The following is a 26,181-nucleotide window of genomic DNA, read 5'->3' as shown; positions in this document are numbered from 1 at the left end:
ACCCTAAACCCTAATTTGCGTATTCCTAAAATCAGATTGCTTGATTCTATCTTGCTAATATCTACCTTGAAAATGATAAATATCAGCCTTGAAAATGATCAATAAAATTGATAGAATCAGCTTTGAAACTGATTGTTTTGGTTTTTCATGATTGAAACCCTATTTTTGGATTGAAACCCTAAATTGTGTAATGCTTGAATCCGTTTGATCATTTTTGATTATTGATCCAATTGCTAGTCTTGATAAAACCTAATTGAATCTTATTGTTTGTCTAGCTAAATCTCATACCTGAAAATGATTGATTAATTGCTAAACCTTGATTGAATGTTTTAATATTACCATTGCACATATAGAATCCGATTGCTAAGATTGAGTGCATCATATCTGCTTGGCTGTGTGGCTAGTTTGCATCATATATCATCCTGACCAACATGTTTATGTTATGCGCATGATCTGATTATTATCACCTTTGCATGATCTGATTGTTTTAAATTGAGGTTCCATAATTTCACTCCTGTACATATAGAATCAGTATGCTAGGTTTGCATTATAACCATATGGCCGCATGAAAACATATAGAAATTGCTTGTTTGGTCGATATCCTTGCTTGATAAATCTATGTGACTTATTATGCATCATATATCACTTTGGTCGTGTGGGCTTATTGCATTATGTCACCTTTGGCCGTGTGGCTTGTTTGCTTATTAGAAATGTATTGACTTGATAGCATGTCTTGTTTATGTCCGTATGTTAAATATTTTATGAGATCTAAAATTGATTGATATATGATTTGAGATGTCGAAAATCAACCAGGATTTTGCTGCCCTAAATCTCTCTGGAGATAATTATTTACGGTGGGCATTGGATACAAAGATTATCCTAAAGTCAAAAAGACTTGGTGAATGTATCATATAAGGCAATAATGCCAATGAGAAAGATTGATACAGGGCAATATTAATTATTAGCCATCATCTTATTAAGAGTCTCAAAGATCAGTATCTGCCTATAGATAATCCTCTAGACCTTTGGACAGAGTTAAAAAATCGAGATATGATCACCAAAGAACGATCACTACAAGAAAACTAGTATATAGCCACGACCCAGCCACACACATTTTGTGGCGACAAAAATATAGCCACAAAATATCCGCAAAATAGCTACAACACAAATTTGTGGTTATTATGTAGTTTTTTGTGGCTATTTAGCTACAAAATATTATTTGTGGTTGTCTGAAGACGTAAAACCACAATTTAGCTACAATATAAATTGTGAAAGTAAATAACCACAAAATTCTACAATATAATTTGTAGCCAATATAGCCACAACAGTGTCCGTAGCTATTCAGAGCAATAATGTTTTAAAATATTAAAATAATTACAAACTTACTTGTGGTTATTTGTGGCTACTTAAAATACGTGGCTGCAAAAAAAAATTGTGGCTATCCGTAGCAAATAGTGTAACATGTAAATGCACTTATCACTCCTAAAAAAATTATAATATATATGTAATACCAAATTTTTATAACATTTACAATGTTCTTTGGAATGTTAAAATCACTTTTTAAGATAGTAATATAATCGAATCAAGTTCTATAATATCGAGACACTATATATGCATTATGTACTGCTATGCCATTTAGTTACATTAACTATTTAAGATTGTGGTTTGTTATATTATATATTCATTATGCTATTTAGTTTTAGACAAACTATTTGGTATCAATTTTTTAGGCTATAGACTGATCAAATTTTAAATTCGCCTACTTTAGATTGGAACTTAAAAAGAAAAAAGAAAACAAAAGACATGAAAAAACAATTTATGTATTGCCAACATTATAACTATTGTAGTAGATGTTTTTAGTACAAAAAAATAGAAGTTCAAAGAACAACTTTATGCCACAATGTATAGGTTCAACATTATAACCGTGCAAACGACATCAAATATTTTGGAGGCAGAAAAATTAATGCTTCAACACAACACTACCAAAGATAATTCTATTATTTTCAACTTCTGTTCCTAAGTTATACTTAAACATGGTTTTTAAAAGTTTGATTAAATGTTTCATAATAGGTTATTATTACACAAACCAATAAATGAGAAATCAAAACTAAATCCAAACACTATATTTATAAACCATAAATGTAAAATTTAAATTCCAAACCCTATATCTAAACTCTAAACCCTACCCGAACCCCAAATCTTAAAACTAAATCCAAACACTATATTTGAAACCCAGAACTCTAAACCTAATCTCTATATTCCAAATCATAAAATTTAACAATCATATATACTCAACTTAAATTCATAAATCTAAACTCCAAATCCAACCCTATTCCCAAACCCCAAATCTTAAAACTCAGGCGAAACTTAATCTAAACCTCAAATACCAAGGTATTGCTTCTTCCTTTACATTGCTAGATAACATTATATTCTACGATTGATATCTTATACCACAATAGCTACGACAAGATCAAACACTATCATAATATCATTTTTAAAATATAATCTCAAATCAAAATTATAAACCTCAAACACTAAATCTTAAATCTACACCCTAAATCTAATACCCTAAACCCCAAACTTAAACCTTCCATCTAACATTTTCAAACTTATAATATAAATCTCAAACTTAAAATCAAATTAAATCATTTAAAAAAAATCTAATCTCAAATTTAAAATCCAAACCTCAAACACTAAATCTAAACCTATACTTTAAATTTAATACTCTAAAACCCCAGACATAAATCCAACATACAAAGTCACTAATCTAATCTAATATTTTTAACATTAATTCTTAAATTTAAAAGATCCTAATCTTACACTATCCATTACTTACAAAAGTTTATTTTAAAATTTTAAATCTTAACTTTTTATTTTATATATCTAAACTCTAAACCTTACATACATATACCCCAAACATCAATAACAAAATTTAAAATTTAATATCAAATCTAAAATTAAAATTTTAAATTGTGAAATCTAATTCTTTGAATTTTCTCTTAAAATATTTTTGTACATTAAAATTTACCAGTAATATTTTGTGTATTGAAACAAAAATAGAATAAGAAATAGTTACAAAAATATGATTGGTCAAAATAAAGTGACCAATAATGTACAAGGACTAGGATTGCACTATATTTTAATCACAACCGTTGATTAAATTACATCCAATGGACAAAAATGCATTGAAACTTTTAGTTATCTCCGTGCTTGTTCCCCCAAGACAAGGATCTCATCTGGTCTCTCTCTCTCTCTCGTTTTCTTTCTAACTTATCTCTCAGATTACAGATTTCACATTTTTTTTTTCTTTCAGAGATTATCAAGATCTCTTTATTTCCAGCAGATCTAATCTTGATTATTGAGGTTCTCTTAGTCAGAAGAGATGGAAAGCTCTACCTCGCCGCTGCCGAGCTCTAGCCCCGCCGCTGTTGAGCTCTAGCCCTGCCGTCTCCATATCCTCTCTGTCTCCGTCAATATCCACACCACCACACTACTACGGTTCGACCTATCTCTCTCTCTTTGTCTCTCTATCAGTATGAATCTGATTTTGTTTGTTTTGTTTGTAGGATCGATTCACGCATGAGAGGCTGGAGAAGAAAATGGTACATCCTCTTGAATCTATGTATCTCAGTCTCTCTATTCTGAATCTGATTTTATTTTTTTTTTGTAATAAATGCAGAAGAAGCTTGAAGGTGGAGGAGGAGGCATATAAGGCGTTCGTGAGCAGTGGAGGCGTTTGTGAGCAAAGGTGGTGGTAAGTTCAGTGTTTCAGTTATTTGTTTGTTGTTTGAGTTATTTTTTAAGCTCTGTCTTTGAGTTATTAGTTCAGACAGGAACTAAAGGATAAATGTGATTTGTTGATTTGATTACGTCTGTTAAAAACGATTGTTTGGTTTTTTTTTTAGGTGTTTGAGTGTTTGATTTATTTGATAAGTTTTGTGCTTGAGTTATGAGTTCAGACAGTAATCTTGTACTAGGTCTAAGTATAAGGGCTATTGTAATGCTTTGGGATTACATTGGTCTTTGCCTCATCTAACAAAACGTTTTGGTGTTTTTTTCATAGGTTTGGGATAGACGACTGCATCCGGAAAGATGTTTTGCTGATGAAGATAAATGGAGAGGATCCTGTTACCTTTGGACCTATTCAGCGTGAGAGTGATGCCTCTGTTCCAACTCCCCAATCAAGCCAAGAACTTGATCAAAATTCTCCCGTACACTAACTCCTCCATCTGATCTTGGTGTCTTTTGTGTTTATACTAAGTTAAACTCTAACAGCATTAGATGTCTTTTGTAACTATTGAACATCATTAGATGTCTTTTGTAAAAAACTTATAATTTTAATGGTATTTGAATATTTCAATTAATTATTATGCTTTTAATATCATAATTTTGTTTAATGATTTAAATTAGAATTCACATTATTAATAAAACACAGTTTAAAGATAAACTTAAAATAAATAATAAAGCCACGGAAAGCACATAAATTTTGACTTGATAAATTGTTGATATTTGTAGAAAAAGCCATGATTTTAAAGTGGCACGAGTTGTGGCTAATAAAACCACAAAATTATTGTGGCTATTTGTGTATCAAATCCACGATTAGTTTTGTAGCTATTTGTAAAATATTTTCTACAGTTTAGAATGTGACTTTTTGTAGCTAAAATTGCAGCGAACCCTAGTTAGCGCTATTTGTAGCTATCGGCCACAAAAATCATTTGTGGCTAAGTCGTAGAAGTACAGCAACAAATAGCAACAATAATCCGATTGCCACAAGCTCATAGTCAACGAATTTTTTTTGTGACGATTCGTGGCTAAGCGTTTAATAGCCACAAAAATTAGTCGATAGCCGCAACATTTTTTCGTGGCTAAAACCAGAATTTCTTGTAGTGGATGTTATTACCAAAGGCCCTATTTGATTGGAGGAATCCCAGAATCCAGGACTATAAGGGGGATGTATTCAACCGAGAGTTTCAAGTGATTTGTATTAAAATGACAAATCAACTGTTATTGAAACATGAATTTTAAAAACTCATTTAAAATCCACTGTTATTGAATTTGACATTTTTTAAAGTACTTTGAAATCCACTGTTATTGAAAATATTTTAAGTTGTGGAGTTTTAAAGTTTTCAGGTGATTTTAGGGTGTTTGGGTAAGAATTCTTAGTTAAAAAAATTAAAACCCAAATCCCATAGTTTTAGGTGATATTCTAGAGTAGTTTAACAAAAATCACTTAAATCTCTGCAACTTATTGAAATCATCTAAAACCCCATTAAAAATCAAATCACATCAAATGTTAAATTGAATACATCCCCCTAAGTCCGTGGATGAGTCTATTGCTAGCTGGGCAAAATAATGGATTACTGATGAGAAACAGTGAATTGAGACCTCCTGGATTAACCCCATTACCTGATACCAATAAGGCCGCAGAAAAAAAAAGGTAACCACGTCCAGAATGATAGACCACACGGTCATGGCCGTGGAGGGTGGAAATGACGTGGCCATGGCCACTATAACACATTTGGCCGTGGGAATCACTATGGCAGAGGCCGTGGGTATCAACCCAATTTGAGCCATGGTCAAGGCAGTGGCCGTGGTATATCCTTTAAACCACAAAGCTCGACCAAATCAGTGTACCATAGATGTGGAATGGGGAACCATTGGGCTAAGATATGAAGGACTCCCAAACATTTTGTGACCTCTATCAAAGAGAGTCTGAAAGGGAAGAATCCTGAAACCCACTTGGTCTATAAAGATGGTGAAAATAATTTCGAACATGATTAAGATGATCTTATGGAATATGAGACTTATGATTGCCTAAAAGAATCAAGTTGATAATATGATTTCGACATCAAACTTGTGTGATTGCTTTGCTTGTATGCTTTCTCTGATTTTTATCTCCTTGAATTTATTTCTATTACATTGTCTGCTTAGATTAAATTAATGAATGATTTTTCTATATGAGTACACTGAAAAACGCCAATATAAGTACTAAAGCAGGTATCGCCAGTCTGAAAGAAGACTATATCTAGGCTAATATATTATTGCCTAAGGGTATGCATCTAGAAATAAGTGATGCCTTATATTCACCCAGCTCTAAGAGCAAGAGCAGCCTATTGAGTTTTAAAGATATAAGAATGAATGGTTTCCATATTGAAACAATGGGCGAAGGAAGCAAAGAGTTCCTTCAGATATATGTATAAAATCGTCCAAGGCCATAATAAGTCCTAAAGACTATACCTGCATTCTCTATTGACCTAGACAATGCATAGATCAGTATGATAGAGGCTAAAAGCCTACGAAAATATACACTTTATGGCACGACTGGATTGGCCATCCTGGTCTAAACATGATGCGAAAATTGATATTCAAAAGGCACACATTAAAAGATAAGAAGAGTTATCCCAAAGAATCTCACGTGTGTAGCATGTACACAAGGGAAACTCATTAGGCCATCACCAGTAAAACGGCTACGAGCCCCTTTTTCATAAATAAAGACTATATGTCTAGATAATACTGGTGAATACATGTCTCAAGCGTTTAAATGATTATGATATGTCCATGGGGGTAAGTGTGGACAATTCTGTGATACATGTCCATACCAAGAATGGCTTGGCCGAAATCTTTATAAACGCAAATAGCTGATTGATAGACCATAACTTATGAGGTCAAAACTCCCATTCACAGCTTGGGCCACACGAAATTTACATGCATTAATACGCATCAGGCCATTTAGTGAGCATAGATATCCCCTATCACAATTATTAACGGGTCAAGAGCTAGACATACCCCATCGTAAGACAATTGGATGTGCTATCTATGTACTAATTGCTCCACCACAGAGAACTAAGATGGGACCTCAAAAGGATGATGAGGATATATGTTGGATATGATTCTCCCACAATAATAAAGTATTTTGAGCCAACTATGGGTGATTATATTTGAGGCCAGGTACACGAATTAGTTTAAGACCAGGAGGAGAAAAAAATAATAAAGCTGGTAAAAGAATGGTAAAAGAAATAGAATGGAATCAACCATCAATGTCTTGGGAAGATCCTCGGTCTAAAGAATGTGAAATAGACGTCCAAAGAATATGCATATACAAAGCTAGCTAATCAAATGCTAGACACATTTGCTGACCCGAAAAAGAATGACTAAGTCATATATAAACCAGCTTGTAAAGCACCAACGAATTTGATGTCCAAGAAGAGACACAGCCAAGTTGCTACAGAGTCTAGACAACATATGAAACGTGGTAGACCAAATAGGTTCCAAAAGATAAGAATCCTCGGAAACAAAAGAAATGTGCAGAGAATGATAATCAAAATCCAAATCCGAGGTTACTAAGGAAACCATCCCAGACATGGAGATAAGGCCGGCCGGCTCTAAGGTACAGGTACCAAACAATGTAGCTTGGGACGCCAAGCTGCAAAGTATTAAAGGTCCTGATAATAATGAATCTCAATCGATTATATCATGTCTGGAACATAATGGAACCAATAAGGAATGTCGACATAAGATGATTTATTTGCATACAAGGTAGCACTTGAATTTAAACCCACGTCAATATAAGAGTGCGCACTCGTAGAACAGATTGGATTGAATGGAAACGTGGGGTTAAATAGTTTAAGGAAGAAATGCGTATTTGACCATATGATTAAGACGCCATATGATGTTAAAACCAGTGGATATAAATGGGTCTTGTGAGGAATAGAAATCGTGAAATATAAAGCTGATGTTGCACAAGAACTAGTAATAGATTATGAGGAGACATACTCCCATGTGGTGGATGCAACTACTTTTAGATTTCTCATAAGTCTGGCTATATAAGAGAGAAAATTAGACTTGCAGCAAGTTGATGTAGTGACTGCATATTTATATGGTCCACTGGATAATGAAAGTACTAGAGGGTATTGAGCTGAAAGTACAACAAGTTCTGGAGAACAATATTGATAATCATCAAAGTATATGATTTGAATATCCTAGGAACCTCTGGATACAATTTCTCAAACAGTTGAATATCTCAAGAAAGAGTTTGAGATGAAAGATCTTGGAAAATAAAGTTTTGTTTGGGATTACAGCTTGAGTACATTAACAATGAAATCCTTGTGCATCAAATAGTATATACAGAAAATGGTACTTAAGAGATTTAATATGGACCAGTCTCACTCATTATCTAGTACATGGGCGTGAGATCACTTGTTTTGGACACTGATCCATTCAGTCCAAAGGTGGACGATAAAGAAGTCCATTTAGTCCTGAGATGGACGATGCAGAGGTCTTGCTTTAGACACTGATCTGATTGGTTCATAAGAAGGACGATGAAGAAGCCTTTGATTTTGGTTTATTTTATACTAACCAGCCCAAAGAGGGGTTATTTGGTTTTGTTGATTTGTTTTCAGACATGTTATGTTTTACACATGGTGGTACAAGCATATCACAGCAACATCATCCAAGATTTCGTGTGTGTGTATTTAAGGTCGATGACTCAATATGTTCGATCAGATTGTGGCATGGCCGATGGTAAAGAAGAACAAACTATCATGTTCGAGGACGAAGCATATTCTGCCCAAAATCTTCGTCACCCACAGATTGCAGAAAATTGGAGAGGTCCAAGGGACCTTCAGTAATGTCTAAATCAGGGGGAGTAATGTGTGTTGTACTCTTTTTCCTTCACCATGGTTTTGTCCCAATTGGGTTTTCTTGGTAAGGTTTTAATGAGGCAACATTAAAGCACACACTACAAGAAAACAACGACATACTGAGGAAAAAAATCGTCGGTATGGCGTCGGAATAACGTTATTCCGACGACATACCGACAAAACATGTCCTCGGAAATAACTCCTCGGAAATTCCATTTTCCTCGGAAATCCCTCTGAATTTTCCGACGGAATTCCTAGGAAACAAATTTCCGAGGAAACTCCGAGGACCACCAGTTCGTCGGATATCTCCTCGGAATATACTGAGGGAGAACGTCCTCGGAATTTACCTAGGAAGTTCCGACGAAATGTTCCTCAGAATTTTCATCGGAAAATTCCGAGGAAATGAACCCTCGGAAAATTCCGAGGAACAAGAGTCCCTCGGTATATTCCGAGGAACATGTCCCTCGGTATATTCCGAGGGTTCATTTCCTCAGAATTTGAACCCTCGGAAAATTCCGAGGAACTAGTCTCTCGGTATATTCCGAGGGTTCATTTCCTCGGAATTTAAAAAAAAAAAAAAAAAATTTAAAAAAATAAAAATTTTTAAATTTAAATTCGAAAATATAAAATTAAAATTAAAATTGAAATCATATTAGTTAATATTCAAAGTTGTACAAATAAAAATAAAACATTCCGAGTTTTAGAAGAAAAAAAAACTACGGGTCTGGCACGTCCGGGAACACCTCCTTCGGGTACATCCTCTGCATCATCTCCATCATTTGCTGGTTCAACCTCCTCTGTGCCTCATAGCCCGCCTGTTGCGCCGCCATCTGGGTCTCCAACAAAGATATGCGATCATCATTGTCCTTCAACTGAGCCGTAAGTACTTCTGGATCAACAAAGGGCGGTGGTGCAGAAGAAGGAGGAACCGACCGGGTGCGACGACCCAAGCCGACCAAACGTCCCTTCTTCTTTGGAACCGACTGAAATAGAAAATAACAAAATTTAAATCAGGAAATAAATGAATTAAACTTTAAAAAAAGAACTTACGGATTCAACGATTTCGTTGATTCGAAACCGGGACAAGTTGGTCGAAGCCGTCGAAGCGTCATCCTCGGTTTGAAGCTGAGACACTTCGTCCTGCACCTGAGTTTGGACCAAGGTGACCACTTTCCTCACAAGACCGTCATCAATCTGGCCGGTCTTCTTGTTGGTATACGCCCTCTTCATTAGGGCGAGATCATCAACCGGCTCGCCATCATTTTCTTCCGCCTTGAAAAAAACATAAATTAAAGAAACATTAGAAATTAGAAGAAATGCACAAAAAAATAAAATTTCAAAATTTAAATAATTGAAGAAAAAGCGACTGAACTTACCATGCGATCTCCCAGAGGGGCAATAGATTGAGCACCCAAGTTATGCTTGAAGACGCCCTTCCCTTTACGGTCGCTCCTGCAGTTGGTGGAGTTGGTGGAAGAAGTTTCTTTCGTCTCTTCCTTATCCCAATGCGTACACAACTCCGTCCAGACCGTGTTGTTTATCGACTTTGGGACCTTTTGATAAAAAAAAAAATAGTTAAATAAATTAAAAAATCGTTTAATAAATTTAAAAAATTGTTTAATAAATTAAAAACAAACCTTGTTGATTTCTCACTTCTTCTTCCACTCGTGGATCTGCTTCCCATAGTTGTCCATAACTTTATGGACGAAGTGGTGATATATAAAGAGCGTCTCATCGGAATTTCAGTTAAACTCTTGCTGAAAAAAAAAACAATTAGTAGAAAATTTATATTAAAGATTAAAAATATAAGTAAAAAATTAGAATACTTACCGCAAACTGACGAAACCACAGATGCTGCTTGTCGGTAGGGAAGTGAGTGAAAGTCGGATGTCCCCTGTCGAGGGCCGAGTACATCATAAGGTTGATTCATGCTCTGATCCCGTTCCCGGATCGGTTGAACCTAACAAAAAGAACAAACGGTTAATAATGAATCAAATTTTAAAGAAAAAAATATGTTTAATTACCATGTTTGTCCCCGTCCATGTGGATACGGAGTGAGATAGGGAAGATGGTCACGACCGGGCTGTCGAACCAACTCCGCAACACTCATCACTCCCGGAGGACCCGGAGGAGCAGGAGCGGGTGCAGCAGCGGGAGCGAGAGGAGCAGGAGCGGGTGCAGCAGCGGGAGCGAGAGGAGCAGGAGCGGGTGCAGCAGAGGAAGATGTAAGGTAGGAGCTGTGGGGCGAAGGGGAATCCTGAAAAAGGCTGGAATCCCGAGACTGGCTCCCCGTACCACCACGACCACGGCGCTGCCGAGGCCGGGTCTGATCATCATGAGACCTGTAAATTAAAAAAAATATATTTAATAAATATAGAAATATATAAATTATTATTTTTTAAATCCCAAATAATAGTTTTTAATCACAAAAAAAAGTTTTATAGATATTAAAAATGTTTAATAAATATATAAAAATAGTTCTAATAAACAAAAAATAGTTTTAATAAATAAAAAATTGTTTAATAATTACAAAAAATAGTTTTAATACCATTTAAAATGTTTAATAAATATAGACATTTATATAATATAAATATAGTTTTTTTTTAAAAAAAAAATTCCCAAATAATAGTTTTTAATCACAAAAAAAGTTTTATAGATATTAAAAATGTTTAATAAATATATAAAATAGTTCTAATAAACAAAAAATAGTTTTAATAAATAAAAAATAGTTTAATAATTAGAAAAAATTGTTTTAACAATATTAAAAATCCCAAATAATAGTTTTTATATACAAAAAACGTTTTTAAAATCCAAAAAATCAAATTTATATACAAAAATTTATAAAAAAATTCTAAATCAATTCAACAAAACAAATTATTCAACCAAATCACAATTCTAAACCTATTATACAACCAAATCACAATCCTAAACAATCACCCTAACAAAAATCTATCAAATCTACACAAAAACCTAAGAAATAGAACCTAAGAGAGCGGGATAGGGTCCTTACATGATTTGTGTAAGAGAAGGGGGAGATCGCCGGAGATATCGTCGGACAGAAGGTGGAGATCGCCGGAGAGGAGAGAGGAGCCGCGCAGAGGAAGATGAGAGAAATGGGGAAGAAGAAGCGGCTCGGGGTTATAAAACCTAGGGTCCGACGGATACTATCCGTCGGAATTCTAATTTCAATTTTCGCGAAATATTTGCCCGGTTAAATGAAAAAATTCCGAGGAAATTCCGATGGAAACATAGATATCCGTCGGAATTCCGTCGGAATATTCCGAGGAATTTCCGAGAACTAGTGTTTGGGGTTTCAAAACATCGATTTTTTTTTTGCCGTATTTCATTTCTTATACAATTGTAATGCATACCATTGAGGATTCTTTGTATAGATGATCATAAACCATGAAATAACAAAATTTCAAAACGAATTGTAAGTATTCCCTTTACCGTTCATTAAAGTGTATAAGTGTTTCTCTTATGTTGTGGGGATTTCGTTCATACAATCGGAAAAGTGTTTATTATAGGGTAAGGAACAAATTTTTGACTTCATAATCAGTCTAAGACACTTAATAAGGGTTATATAAGTGTTATTCAAACCGCAAAGCGTTGTTTTCGGTTTAAAAACCCTACTTCCTCGGAATTTCCTCGGAATATTTCGACGAAATTCCGAGGAACCCCTTATCTTCCTCGGAATTCCGTCGGAATATTCCGAGGAACTAGTGTTTGGGGTTTCAAAACATTGATTTTTTTCCCGTATTTCATTTTTTATACAATTAGAATGCATACCATTGAGGATTCTTTGTATAGGTGATCATAAACCATGAAATAACAAAATTTCAAAATGAATTGTAAGTATTCCCTTTACCGTTCATTAAAGTGTATAAGTGTTTCTCTAATGTTGTGGGGATTTCGTTCATATGATCGGAAAAGTGTTTATTATAGGGTAAGAAACAAATTTTTGACTTCATAATCAGTCTAAGACACTTAATAAGGGTTATATAAGTGTTATTCAAACCGCAAAATGTTGTTTTCGGTTTAAAAACCCTACTTCCTCGGAATTTTCTCGGAATATTCCGACGAAATTCCGAGGAAACCATTATCTTCCTCGGAATTCCGTCGGAATATTCCAATAAAAAAGAAAAAAAAAGTCGATGCTAGTCTGTTTCCGAGTCATCATCACCAGATGAATCTGAATCTGGATCTTGGTGAAACTCTCCAATCACTGGTTCATCCTCTACGTGAACGACGGTTTCCTCTCCGAAGTCGGTTAAATCGACTACAAGGCCAACTCCAGGTAAATCTTCTGCTGCACTTTAGGTGCCGGATGTGCTTGGTTGTAGTGGGTCTTCCAGCTCAGAACTTCCCTGAACTCGGCCTCTCGAGTTGAGTCTTGTAACAGTAACCCATGGATCATCTCTGTTCCTTACCCGGGGGTACTTGATATAACAAACCTGTAACATTTAAAAAATTATTAGTAAAATTATAAATTAATACACATGATGATGAATCTAAATAATTAACATTTAATTACCTGATCGGCCTGAGAAGCAAGAATGAAAGGATCATAATATTGCAGCTTTCGCCTAGAATTTACTGATGTAACACCAAATGCATCTGTTCTCACACCTCGATCTAGAGTGTTGTCGTGCCAATCACAATAGAAAACAGTACAGCGCAATCCAACCATGCCCAAATACTTGATTTCCAAAATCTCATGTATGTGTCCGTAGTATACATCATCTCCTGATGCAGAACAAACGCCAGCATCATAAGTCGTACTCGGACGTCTCCTCTTCTGATTTGTGAATGCATATCCTCGAGTACAAAATCTCGGATATGACTTCACAACCAATTTTGGTCCAACGACCATCTCGCGTATCGAATCGTCAAATGTTTCACCTCTGACCAAACCAGCAGATACCTATATTAATAGCACATATATATGTTATATCAATAAATGTGAATTAGTATAAATATGTGATAAATGATATTTTAATTTGTTTAAAGCACTCACATAAGTAAACATCCATCCAGCAAATTCTCTCTGCTTCATTTCTTGTAGTTCGTCCTCTGTGGCGTATCTATATTCGAACCTCTTTTCTGCCATGAAAATCCTGTACATATGATGACAATAATGTAATTAATTAAGATTTAAATTTCAACTTGTTAAAATAAAAATTTGTAAGCTAATTTATTTACCTCTCATATTGAAGAACATCTTCGCAGTTGGTGAGCAAATATGTTTGCAAATTACTGCGCTCATGTTCAGTAAGTCGACGGTCCTTTCGTTTTCCGCTAAGTCGTCCAACGTCTGTGAAAATGTCTGGAACCGTAACATGATATGTTGCCCGTTCACCTCGATCATCATGCCGAGCAGGTCTTCTATTTTTGGTCTGAACTTCTGCTGGAAAGTAGTACTCGGCAAAGTTTGAAGTTTCTTCATTGATCATCTGTGCGACTATAGAACCTTCAACCCTACTTAAATGTTTCACCATCTTCTTCAAATGAAACATATACCGCTCATACAGATACATCCATATATACTGCACAGGACCACCAAGTTCCAATTCTCTTGCCAGGTGAATAACAAGATGCTCCATAACATCAAAAAACGAGGGAGGAAATATCTTCTCAAGGTTGCACTGAATCACGGCTATGTTAGTCTTCAAATTTTCAATACCTTCAAGAGTCACTGATCTCGTGCATAAATCGCGGAAGAAACCACTTATCCCTGCAATTGCTTCATGAACATCTCGTGGTAATAGTTCCTTGAAGGCAAACGAAAGGAGGCGCTGCATCATTACATGGCAATCGTGGCTTTTCAAGCCAGTAAACTTTTCTTCCTTTCTGTCGATACAGTTACGCAAATTAGATGCGTAACCGTCTGGAAATTCCACATCGTTTGAAATCCAATCAAAAAACGCATCTTTTCCCTCTGCATCAAGTCGGTATATGGGAAAAGGAGCCCTACCATTCTCATCAACATGAAGTTTTGAACGAGCACATATATCGACTAAATCCAGTCTTGACTTCAAATTATCCTTTGTTTTACCTTGAACATTAAGGATCGTGTTCATGAGATTGTCAAAAAAGTTCTTCTCAATATGCATGACATCTAAATTATGCCTTAGCATATGATCCTCCCAGTATGGCAGATCCCAGAAAATACTTTATTTGTGCCAGTTATGTAGGTCTCTAACAGCATCTACCGGAAAACGCTCATGTCCACCGACGTCTGGCGTCCTTTCTGCACCAAAATCTTTTAGTTGTGTATTCAAATCTTTCCCACAAATTTCCGGAGGTGGACTGTCAAACACCCTCTTGTTCTTCGTAAACAAATTCCTACTCCTACGATATGGATGATCAGGTGGTAGGAATCTCCTGTGACAGTCAAACCAACACGTTTTCCTTCCGTGTTTTAGTTGGAAAGCATCAGTGTTATCTTGACAATATGGACATGATAGCCTTCCATGCGTTGTCTATCCAGATAACATACCATATGCTGGAAAATCACTTATTGTCCACATTAGTACTGCCCGCATTTGAAAGTTTTCTTTACACGAAACATCGTATGTTTCAGCACCTTGAGCCCATAGTTGTTGCAACTCATATATTAGTGGCTGAAGAAACACATCAAGTGATCTCTTAGGATGCTCTGGTCCGGGAACGAGAATCGAGAGAAACAAAAACTCTCGTCGCAAGCACAAGTTTGGGGGTAGGTTGTATGGTGTAAGAATGACTGGCCATAGAGAATACTGTCTTCCACCCTTGCCAAACGGGCTGAAACCATCAGTACATAATCCAAGGTAGACATTTCTTCTCTCATACGCAAACTCGGGATACTTTTATTGGAAATGCTTCCACGCTTTTGCATCTGAAGGATGTCTGATCTCACCATCTGTTGAGTGCTCCGCATGCCATCTCATTGGTTGCGCTGTGCGTTCAGACAGATACAACCTCAGCAACCTTTCCGTCAAAGGCAAATACCACATCCTTTTATATGGCACTGGAACTCTTCCACTCGTATCTTTATAACGAGGCTTTCCACAAAATTTGCATGTAACCCGCTGTTCATCCGCCCTCCAATAAATCATGCAGTTGTCACTGCATACATCTATTACCTGATACGATAAACCAAGACCAGCTACGAGTTTCTGAACCTCGTAGTTTGAACCAGGAGATACATTATCCTCGGGTAGAATACCTTTTACAAAATCAGCAATCGCATCCACACAGTCTTCAGCCAAATTATAATATGTTTTAATGCCCATCAATCTTGTAGCAGATGATAAAGCGGAATGACCATCTCTGCAACCTTCGTACAATGGTTGCTTTCCAGCATCCAACATATCATAAAATCTCCTAGCTTGTGCATTGGGTAAATCTTCCCCTCTAAAATGATCATTTACCATCTCCTCAGTACCTACACCATAATCTACATCCGTTCTAATTGGTTCTTCTAATCTAACCGCTGGCTGAGGTTCGCTAGTACTACCATGTTCATAATCAGTTTCCCCATGATGATACCAGATTTTGTAACTTCGTGTAAATCCACTCAAATATAGATGAGTCCAAACATCCCACTCTTTAATAACCTTTCTATTTTTACAATTAGAGCAAGGACATCTTAACATACCTGTTTTTGCTTCCGGTTGTCGGTGAACTAACCCCATGAATTCGGTTATACCTTGTTGGTATTCTTCCGTAAGCAATCTCGTTTTCGGATCCAAATGAGGTCGATCGATCCAAGAACGAAAATAATTTGAAGAAGACATGTTTTTTATGAATCAAATTCGTGTGTAAAGAGAGTAAGAGGGAGGATGAAGATATGGAGTGAATGAAGAGGAAGAGGGGTGCTTGTATTTATAGTTGAAATCCTGCCGATAGACCGAGGAAATTCTGACGGAATTCCGACAGAAACGGCTAGTTCGTCGGAATTTCCTCGGAATTTTTAAAATCTCTTAACGGCTCTCTAACGGCTATAATATATCCTCGGAATTCCTCGATTTTTTCCGAGGAATACATTTTTCCTCGGTATTCCATAAGAATATTCCGACGGATTAATATTTCCTCGGAATTCCGTCGGTATATTCCGAGGAAATTCCGGGGAAACCAAATTTTGTGTTTCCTCGGAAATTCCTCGAGATATTCCGAGGATTTCATTTTCCGTCGGAATGTCCGTCAGAATACTGCTGTTTTCTTGTAGTGATATTACAAGCTCTAAATGGTTATGGCATCCAAGTGGGAGTGTTATGAACCAGAATGTGGATGGCTCATAACCAAGAGATTATGATTTGTAATCTTTCCATTTATCTATGACGGTGTAATCTCCTATATAAAGAATCTCTATGTTATGAATAAAGATAGACTTTTTCACTTTTATAACATAGAAAATTTTGTCGTGTTTAAGAATTCACCATTTCATGTTTTTGCAAATATAACAATTACTAGATTTTTAAAAGTCGGGATATTTTACGTTGTAGACATCTAATGACACACATCAAATAAATTGTTATGGATATTAAAATAAGTAAATCCATTTCATTTAGGAGTCTCACCATTTAAACCCGAACTCAGTTAGACCAATTTACTTATATTAATTTATATAGTAATTTGTATATTAGGTTATTTACTTATATTTATTAATTAATATAATAATTTAATTATGAGGTAATTTGATATGTTTTATATGCTCTAGAAGTAAATGTCTAAGGTTTAAATATAGTTAGTGTAACGTCCCAACCATCTACGGCTAATGGGTTTCCTACGCTTTCTCTTTTCCTTTGGGCCTTGTACCATCCGACGGGCGGTGCGTTAATTTTTCCGAAGGATCGAAAGTCTTGTTTACTGACCGTGCAATCACTACATGACCTTTCCTCGTGCTTTGGCCTCACTCGCACGATATCGAGAATCACTTACCAATAAGTCACTCATTCTTTCACTACTCCAGCTCAAACACGCTTAACCCTGGAGTTCTAAACGGATGTGTGACGAAAAAGGTAAGTGCACTTTGGTGACATAGATAGCCAAATCAATTCTCTTAAGCCTTTCCATATACCACAAACCGGGATGATACAATTCACCCCCTCTCAGAGAACGCAATGTCCTCGTTGTGCCCCAAGATCGTTACCCATGTCAGTGTGAGCCTTCACTGACTCCACACTAGTTTGGGTTCGACTCTGACACCATTTGTAACGTCTCGACCGCCTACGGTTAATGGGTCATCCACGCCCGCTCTCTCCCGGTGGGCCCATCCCATCTGACGGTTTGTGCGTTAATTTTTCCGAAGGGTCGAAAATCTTTGATTACTGAAATCACCACATGATCTTTCTTCATGCTTTGACCTCATTCGAACGATATCAGAAATCATTTTCCGATAGGTCACCCATCTTTCCATTGTTCAAGCTCAAGCATATTTATTCATGGAATTCTAGACGAATGTGTGACGGAAAAAATAAGTGCATTTTGTGATATAGGTTGCCAAATCAATTATTTTAAATATTTCCATATACTACAAACCGGGATGTTACAATTAGATACTTTAAATTTTTTAAAAGATATTGGTCAATGTAACCATTTTTATTAAAGTCTGGTTTGAACAATAACTATATCTTAAAAAACGTTAGTCTGGTTCTATTAAAAAAGTAAAAATAATTTTTTTACCAACGAAAATTGGAAAATAAAGCTAAATACGATAGTGAGAGAAAATATGATATAAGCAAATGGTATAACGTATTAAATATGCAATACGATTGGGGATTAAATCTGCAATACGATTGGCTTATATTTTTGATCGAAATTAATTAATTATTTTATGCATTAATATAGGAGTGACTTGATTTGTTAATAAGTGATGCTGCAATTTGATTGGACAATAAACCTTCCTCTTCGATTGGGCTAAATATAATAGCCGAATTTAATTAATAGTGAAAAAAAATAAAAATAAAGAGTAGCGTGATATTGTAATTATGAAAGAAAAGTAAGGGCATAATCCTACTTTATTCTGAAGTCAGCATCTGTGATTGATGGTGTATGGTATCGTATGAGTCATGCTCCCTACTACTTTCGGTGGACAAGGGATGGAGGAAAATGGAAAGGTGTGAAAGAGTTAAGAATCATTAATAAAGATGTACAATAGGAATGGTTGCTCCAGTAAATAAAACTAAGCTAGTTTAGTTGTGGTGGGAAGCTCTTATTTGTGTGGGAAGGGTATATGAACCATAATCCCAAAAAAACGGATGATGAAGGTGAAGTTTGGGGGAATGTTGAGTGGATTGATGTTGTGCAAAGCTTTCCCACACAGTGTGAGCTCGTGCGTTGTATCGTTGTCCCTATTTGATTGACTTGTATCAGAGGTATGATCTAATTAAACATAGTATATAGTCGCTTTTTGTCCTCCACTTTAACAAAATGGAGCCATTGTTTGGTTAGTGCCCTTATACATGATCCATTTTGGCTAAACTCAGTGGAAAGATGTCCCCTTGTATATATATAATGGGAATGCATTTTTGATCAGTTGGAGAAAGGAGAAAGAAGCGGAAGCAAAAGGTGAGCAACTAGAGTGAAGGAGAATAATTGGGTTGAGTTAAAAGTCACGTTTATGAACATAAATTTTTTTATCATCATGCCAAACTAGCTACGGGCAACTTGGTATTTGTCTTTGGATATATTTATCGAAGCCTCTTAATAGGGCGTCTGAAATTATTATAAGGTCCTGTTCAAAGAAAATATTAACCATATATTTAACAATATAATGAAATAATTTAAAAAGTTAACAGTTTTATTTATATATATTTGAAGTTTCTCTTCTAACTATAAACTAAAAATTTAAGAATACATTAAAATTTTGAAATTTTAAATCAAATTTATGTATTTATTCTAGAAAATGTCTTATATTTGTTTGTTTTTAGGTTCAAACCATATTCGACCGCTCCACTATCACGTGCTATTCGACTGCCATGCCTTTTAAATTGATTATGAATATTTCATTATTTTGTAGTAATATATTGGTGATGAAGTCTTTCTTTTCTTGAAAGTAGGGTTGCGTTATGTTTGTGCTAGGACTGAAACACATATCAGATTGTCTCAGGCTTATAAGGTTCGACTAAGTATTTAATTTGAGCTCCTACTTTCACTGAAACATATGAAAAAAACATACAGAATAAAACAAATTGTCATGTTGAAACGTCAGATGAAGATGCAGTCGATTTCAAAGGCAAGAAACTTAATAAAGTGTAACACCACGGTGAACATTTCAAGCAAGCATGATTCCTATCGAAATCACCCTATAATTAATTTTAGGATAATCCCTCGCGTCGCGGACCACGTTTTCCAAATCCCCGGTATGAATAGCACCCTGAGCATGAGTCACATCAAGCAGCAATACTATTGAAGCCACCCTTAGATTAACTTTTTCGGGATCATTCCTTCTCCATTTCGCATTACCTCATAATGGATACATACTCTCCAAAAGAAAAATACATGTTCAAAGATCAAATCTTTCACTTGTTGAGTTCTGTCCTCAGTACCATCTTTACCAATTAAAGCACAAGTTGTGTCTTAATTAACATTGTAAGCGAAGTTGAATTCCGTGTTTCGAAAAAAAAAAAATCATGTTTAATATGTTGTTTGACTTTTGGTTTAGCTGAAACCATGTTTGTTCAAACTTCAAACACAACTTCTTAGATCCAACTAGACCTTAGCATTTTACTAGGATCTGAAAACCAGACTAGAACCGACTCAAAAATTTGGTTCGGATCAGGTCTATATATAAATTTTACCTTATTAGGTTTTCATATTTAAACTTGCTGGTCTCGGTTCCGATCCGTCTATCCAAAATGCAATTGGGTATCTGAATAATCCAAAATTCTTTTGATATATTAGGCTTATTATTTTTCCACCTATATTTTCAAAACTTTTATAAGAATAATTAGGCTTGAGTTTTCGGAAATAGCTATGAGTTTTAAGATAAAATTTTATTAACTTTAAATATATATTAGTTCTTCTCTGGTATTCAAGTATATTTTGAGTCTTTTAGGATATTTCTAGTATTAAGTAACCAAACCGAACCATATCCAAAGAATTTTTTGGTATTAATTGTTTTTTTTTTTGAAAATTAAGATCTGAACCGACCGAAACTTTACAGAAATTTATAGATACTAATATAGATCCAAATCTCTAAGATAAAAATCTGTCCCGAAGAAAATCGACCCATACTCCAACTGATAATTCGAATGCCCAAGCATACCTTGAGAGAGGGGACGTTCAATTCGAATATTAGTCTTGTTTTAGTTTTTTCGGTATTTCGGTTTATGAAAATTAGCTGCAATATTAAAATCATATTTAATTTGTTTGATTTGGATTATATATTTTTGACTTTAAGTTTTATACAAAAAACGTTACTAATTTTCTCTTTATAACATTTTTGAATTTTAGTTTATATGATTTAAAATTAGATCTATTAAAAGATTAATATTTTCAGTATTCTACCTTTTAAATAGACTTTTTCTATTTTATTTAAATATTAGGGAAAACTAATTAGTGAATATAAAAATTTAATAATTATGATAATTTTTATTAAATAAAAATCAGAAAAATTAAAATATCATAATATTATTAAATAACTAAAATTTAGTACAAATATATGTCAGCAGAAAGCTATATTTTATTTAGTCTGATAAAATCAAAACAACTTCCAACTTTAAAAAATAACAAATGTTTAAAGTCAAATTTTAAATTAAAAAATAATATAAATAAAATAATTATGTATAATTGTATTATGTAATTTACATAATTCGGGTTGGACGGTTAATACACCGAACATGCGAACAATATCCTGGGGATTCTTAAAAATAACATTTATTTGGTTTATTTGGTATTACCAATTCAGACCATTTTTTTCTATTGATGTTTGATTTGGGTTTAGTTCGTTCAATTTTATTGAATTGAACACCCCCATTGTTGTATTTTCTGAAAATTAGGGGCTTCTGTGACAGGTATCAAAATTAGAGAACAAATTGGCAAAACAAAAAAAGAAGGGTGGGGTTGCTATAAGTAAATAGAAAAGGAACTTTATGTGATAATTTCACATACGGAATAGTATTTTCTCGTTTAACCTAGTTTTCATCCACACAGAAAGTCATGGCAGATGAAATAGTAGTCAACTGCTTAGCCAGGATCTCGAGAATGTACTAGCCAACACTCTCAATCATTTCAAAAAGCTTTCGGTCGCTCCTCTCTACCAAGGAGCTCTACTTAGCTCGAACTCACATCGGAAGCACCGAGCAGTGTCTCTACGTCTGTCTCTCCGATGAAAGTTATTAATCTCCCCAATGGTTTACCCCTAACAGCCGGAAAATCTTTGGCTCTAATTCCGTCGTCTGATTTTCGTTGTTTGTCAAAATCCACCGTAGTTGTTGGTTCAGAGATTTATGTTATCGGCGGACCAGTCAAGACTGAACATGAGGCAAATTACTTGTCCAAATGGGTCAGGTTTAAATGGGTTTGTCCCTCATCAGCTACGAATCCTTGATTGTCGTACTCACACATGGCTTGATGCACCTAGCATGATCTTAGGCCGAAGGCATGCTCACACATGTCGCTACGATGGAAAAATATATGTGATGGGAGGATGAGGAGTTCTAGAAGAACCATGGGGTCAGGTGTTCGACACAAATACACAAACTTGGAAACCTCTCTCGGATCCGGCTACTGAGATATGTTGCTGTACCTTTCACAAAATTAAAGAGATAAAAGGAAAGATTTACTTTGGAATTCAGACATAACGTATGGTTAGAGCATGATCTATTTAAGAGTCGGTTCTTAGCTTTTTTAGTTAAAAGTTAAGAGACAGTTTCTTATATTTCGCTAAGAAACCCCGTTAATCGTGCTCTTATGACACAAGTCAAGATAACTGGGAGAGTAGTTACAGAAGTCAACATGTTTGATGGATGGTGGTGTACGGTACGTCTATAGTCTAAGTCATGGCTGCTCGTGGACAAAGGATGGAGGAAATTGGAAAGGTGTGAAAGGTTTAGACTCATTAACAAAGATGTACGATGGGAATGGTGGCTTAACTGGAAATACAACTGAGTTAGTTAGTTGTGGTGGGAAGCTTTTATTTATGTGGGAAGGGTATATGACACGTAACCCCAGTAATAGTAATAGGAAGCAGATTTGGTGCGCGGAAATCACGTTGGAAACGCATGATGAATGTGAGGTTTGGGGGAATGTTGAGTGGATAGATGTTGTGCAAAGCGTCCCCATGAAATTTGAGCTCTTGCGTTGTCTCGTTGTCTCTGTTTGATTGACTTTGTAGTTCTTATCAGAGGTATAAGCACATTTTTGTTAGATGCAAAAGTTTATGCTGCTTTTGTACCATTTGCCAAAGTTAAAGATTAGAAAGTATATTTTGCCCTTATACATACAATGTGAATGTATTGTTGATCAGTTGGAGAAAGGACAAGGAAGCATAAGCAAAAGGAGATCAACAAGCCTGAAAGAGAATAATTAAGGGTTCAAAGTCACGTTTATGAACATATAGAATATAAAAGTTTGTCATGTTGAACTTTAGATGAAGATGCGGTCCACTTCAGTGTGTAGCAGTATGGTGAACATTTCAAGCATGCATAATTCCTATGAAAACTACCATTTGATTAATAAATATTTTAATGATAAAAAATGTTTTACATTTGGAGTCAAGTTGTGCGTTTGAGAAAGTTAGAACCATATTCACCAATAAGCATATTGGTGGCTAGGCCACTAAAGAAGTGGTGCTTCTTTTGGCATGGTTGGGGGTGTGGAGTCGCATCGGAGGCACGTGGAGAGCTCATTCACATTCCAATAGCGTATTTTTTTTAGATATGGAGATAGCTCTACATCGACGGTATTCTATTGTAACCAGGCCGGTTTGGTTTGGTTTTGGTCTCTAGTCTTTCAGGTTGTTTTTTTTAAATTTTGATTTGGTTCCAGTAATTTTTCTTAGAGTTTGAGTACTTGAGTATTTAGCTCTTGCATGTGGTTTCGGAAACCAATCTTGGGTTATAGCGACTTTTGAATTGATTTAGTGGTTCTCAGTTCTCGTAGCTTCAATAGATTGGGAGCTTTTATAGAAACTTGGAAAGATCCCTAATTCATTGGTCGACTGGGACGAGCCAAAAGGGTAGAGCTAACATCCTGATGGTTCTTAACTCAACAGAATTTTACCGACAAAGATCCATGTTACAAGAATAATTGGGCTCAGCGTGTATCCATATTGGTTTTGAGTTCAATTCCTCAGAAACTAATATATAATTTTTTGGCCAATCTAGACTTGAACTTCGGTCCGGTTAGTAATTAACATGGTGGGTTGAATAAGACTTCGGCTCATCCTCAGACATTAGTCAGGAAATAAGTATCTAAACTCGGCTAGATTGGGATGGTATGCTTTTGGCGTACACTACAAGAAAACACAAATTTAACGACGGCCAAAATCGTCGTTATTTCCTCGGAAAAGAAGGCTTACGAGGAAATGGCGATGAAAGGCGTTTCGTCGTTATATGATTGTCGTAAGAGAAGATTCGTCGCCATTTCCTCGTTAATTAGCGAGGTTATATTTTCCTCGTAAAGAAGAATTAAGTTTTCGTCGTAAAGACCACGTGGGGTTTCCACGTAACGCGGTCGTTGTGGTTCCTCGTAAGAAACTCGTAAATGATTCGTCGTAAAATACCCGCAAAAACCTCTAAATAAATTCGTCGTAATAACAACGTAAGGAACACGAAAACAATTCGTCGTAATAGAATCGTAACTAAATCCACGTAAAATCCTCGTTAATTTTTCCTCGATATTTCGTCGTTAATTTTCCTCGTTAATACATCGGGAATTAGCGACGCAATTACTTTGTTTTCTTTACTGAATTTATAAATAAAAATTATATTTATTTAATTTATTAATAAAATTTTAATTGAAATTAAATCGAATAGAAAATTTTTTTTTGGCCGAATTAAAATGAAATTATATAATATATAAATAAGTTTTGAATTTTAAAATACAATAACAAAAAAAAAAACTAATGCTGCATTGCCGCGTCGTAGAATTCCTCGCTCCTTCTCGAGAGATCTTCCTCGTTGACTTGCACGGATGTCTCGCCTGGAATGGGGTTTTGTTGTCTCATGGTCCTGAACATGGCCTCCCATTCCGGATTTGTGGCCGCTATGACGTCCAAGAAGTTCTCGAGACCAGTCATACGAGCTGTGAACGACGATTTTGTCGAGGCCAACTCGTTTTGTGTCGACGACAGCTGATGTTGTGTCGTCTCCAACACGTCGCGCAGCTGAGAGACTTCATCATCCCGTCTCTGGCCATAAGAGGAAGTCGCTCTCGGAACATCGTTGACGGAACCAATCCCCAACACACGTCCCTTTTTCTTGGGAGCGACCTTAAAAAACAATAAAATATATATTAAAATTTAAATTTTAAAGTAAAATGGAATTAATAAAAAATTTATATAAAATTTACCTCCTCGTAAATTCTATCCACTTCTATTGTGGATAAGACGACGGGTGATCCGTCGGCGGACTCCTGCGCCAGCTGGGTCTCACGCTCGTCAATACGAGCTGCCACATCATTGTAGATCTTCTCAGACTTCTCATCTACAAATGCGCCCGCCTTGTTCTTGTGGGTCCGATCGAAAAGTTCCATAAGAGTCGGTAAACGTCCCAACTCCTTGGCCTAAAAATAGTTAAGAAATTTTTTATATATATATATATATATATATATATATATTAAAAATCAAAAAGTTAAATATTTAAATTACGTACCATTTCCAAACGGACGCGGGCGTGTGGCTTTTGGCCCGTACTATGTTGCATCGCCCTGTGGCCGTGCTCATCTACCGAGTTACGGGAGGCGGAGCAAGACTGGGCGACTCTCATGGCATCAGGATCCCTCCAGTAACGGATGAGGCCATCCCACACGTCCGTGGTGATGGATGTGGGTTTGCCCCGCTCATAGCCCTTCACGATCCAGTCACCCTTCCAGTTGGAGACCGTGTCCAACAAACGTTTCTTCGCCTTGTCGATAAACTCTTTCCGCACCTTCTCAGTGACCCCCATGGACCAATTAAATTTTTGCTGCAAAAAAAAAAAATATTAATAATTAGTTTAGAAAAATAAAATTTAAAAAAATATAAATCAGGAATAAATTGTAAAAACTTACAGCGTAAATCTTGAACCACGTCCTTCTGATGTAGATCGGAGTGGATTTCCAGTTGGGATGTGCCATGGAGAAGTAACCTTTAATCGTCTCGGTTACTTCTGTTGCAAGGCAGTTATCAACCCCAAACCTGGAAAAAAAAACAAATTCAAAGTTTTAAATATTTATTAAAGTCACAAATGAATTTTAAAAAATAAATGTAACATACATACCAAAGTGTTCCTTCAGGTCGGTCGGGGTCTATGATCGGTAAGCCTTCTCTGCCTGGCAAACCGAGAATGTCCTCAACAGTGTACTGAGAGTAAGGACAACTCGCTGGCACCATCAAATCAGCATGAACCTGATGGGC

At 35.8% G+C, this 26,181-nt stretch overlaps 1 long non-coding RNA gene and 1 pseudogene across 1 annotated transcript; both read left to right on the top strand.

Moving 5' to 3' along the window:
• The first annotated feature begins 1,905 nt into the window (after nucleotides 1-1,905).
• Nucleotides 1,906-4,370, top strand: LOC106409705. Its single transcript, XR_001282157.3, has 4 exons — nucleotides 1,906-3,498; nucleotides 3,567-3,602; nucleotides 3,680-3,754; nucleotides 4,064-4,370. It is a non-coding gene; the product is annotated as an uncharacterized LOC106409705 (long non-coding RNA).
• A 17,412-nt stretch (nucleotides 4,371-21,782) lies between these two features.
• LOC111203840 lies at nucleotides 21,783-22,790 on the top strand (annotated as a pseudogene).
• Nucleotides 22,791-26,181: the final 3,391 nt, after the last annotated feature.

The sequence above is a fragment of the Brassica napus genome, unplaced genomic scaffold (genome assembly GCF_020379485.1).
Source record: "Brassica napus cultivar Da-Ae unplaced genomic scaffold, Da-Ae ScsIHWf_1921;HRSCAF=2565, whole genome shotgun sequence".
NCBI lineage: Eukaryota > Viridiplantae > Streptophyta > Magnoliopsida > Brassicales > Brassicaceae > Brassica > Brassica napus.
The sequence above is the reverse complement of the archived record's forward strand: the minus strand, read 5'-3'. Positions and strand labels throughout refer to the sequence as shown.